Consider the following 2003-nt stretch of genomic DNA (forward strand, 5'->3'; position numbering starts at 1 on the left):
CGCGGGTGCGTCTCCGGGCCGGGGCCGTCGGGCTCCGCGCGAGCCCTGGAGGAGGGGGCCGGGTCCCCTCGCGGCCCAGGGCGCAAGTGTGCGCTGCCGAGGGGAGGGTGCAAGGTCGGGCAGAGGTCAGCGGCCTGCCAGGCGCTGTGCCCACCTGGGTGTGGGCAGCCCGCCCGGCAGCTTCAGCGCTGGAGCCCGCGCGACCCGGGCTCGCCTCCTATCCTGCACCCCCCTTCACTCCCCACTTCAATCCCCCCCTCCCCAACCCCGGGACCAGACGCCCGGAGACCCCGACCGCCCGAAACGTTGGGGAGTTCGCCGACCCGGCTAGCCGGCTGGTGGCTGCTTCTGGCACTTGGGCCGTCGGGTGGATCACCGCCACCCTACGCTGGCCCTGGACTCACGGGGGCGGCACTCGCAAGAAGGACCCCGGTCTGGGGTATGGGGAGCGGCTGCCAACTACCATTCCTACCACACACTCCTTTCCCGGGTTTAGTAGGCCCAGTGGGAACTTTCTAGGGCCTTACTGGAGGTCTGAGAGTCTAAAACCCTCAGACTCCACATCCACAGGCTCTCCCTGAGCGAAAGCCGCTTTGCTGGGGTGGGCAGGACCGCTGGAGAGTTTGGGGAGGAGACAGGAGACTGCTGGATAAGACTGAGGGAAAGAAGTTGGGTGTGTGGGTTTTTTTTTTTTTTTTTTTGTGGTCACTATCAATTTTCCGTCGATTTTGCCTTTTTGTTTAGTAGGGCTTCTTTTCCCCCCTCCAGGCTGCTAGTTGGATGGTATACGAGAAACAGTACCATTCTTCCTGTTAATGAACTCTTTTTTAAGTCATTTTTTCTCATTTGACCCTTCCATGGAACAGAAGCAAATTGCGTGAAATTACCTCCAAGGATTACATTTATTACTGGCCAATGAGAACCCCTCGCCTTGTTTTACAAACTCTTAATCCTATGTCATTCTGATGCTGCAAACAAGCCCGGTCCTGGGCCTCCTATTCTTTCAACTTTCCCCAGCTGGAGGGACCTCATTCTGCACTTAATATTCCCCATAAATATCACACGCTAAAGACCCCCTGACTTCCAGCAAGTCCACATTAAACATGTGACATGTCACGCATGACAAACTCTGAGTATCTTTTCAAAGCAGCATTAAAAGCAAAGAAACCAATTTTCTTCTCCTTCCAAACCTCCCCAAGTGCTGAATGATGGGGATTGGAAAGAGCCACTGGAGCGTACTTAGGGGGATTTTATGAGATTTTCCAGAATGATTTAATCTTATTGTGAGCATTATTAATGAATGGCAACCCAATTTGGCCCCAATATCTGGGAACTTGGTCACAATGCTGGGAGCGGCTGACCCCCCCCAACCTTAAGCAAACCTCTTCCACCATGGAGGAGGACATGCAGAGCCCCAGGGAGTTTGTGAGAGCCTAGTTCAGGGCATGGCTGTGTCCTATCACACCCAAGGCAGAATGGCCCAACACCTGCTTTCCCAGGGCCACCCCCACAGCATCTTGGGGTGAGGGGTAATTGAAGCCTGGGACAGGCCTCTGTGGGAGGGTTGAGGGGAAGGGGTAAGTTAATTTGCTACATATTCAGACAGGTTAGCCAGATCTGGAGGAGGTCCTGGAAGGCAAAAAGGGTGCATTTGGCATAATATTATCAGAGGTGTCCTTCCGTCACCAACTACCCATGGCCCAAACTGTGGACAGTAGTCAGGGCGGGCATCTTAGATGTGTGGGGAGGCAAGTGGAAGAATTAGGGAAAGTGACTGTTGAGAAAGTTTGGGCCTCCTTGGGACTTGAAACTCAGACTTAAACTAAAATCCATGCTGAAATTGGCTCAGACCAGTTTCCCATTTTTTTCTCTTACTACCCACCCCCCACCCAATTGGGGCAAACATTGTTGTTTTTGATTTGTAGTATCAAGAGCCAAAGCACCTGTAGTTCTCTTTAGTATCCTTTTAAGTATGATCTTACTAGAATGACAAAAGGGGCTGA

Source organism: Rhinopithecus bieti, unplaced genomic scaffold (genome assembly GCF_001698545.2).
Source record: "Rhinopithecus bieti isolate Rb0 unplaced genomic scaffold, ASM169854v2 scaffold_7529, whole genome shotgun sequence".
Lineage (NCBI taxonomy): Eukaryota > Metazoa > Chordata > Mammalia > Primates > Cercopithecidae > Rhinopithecus > Rhinopithecus bieti.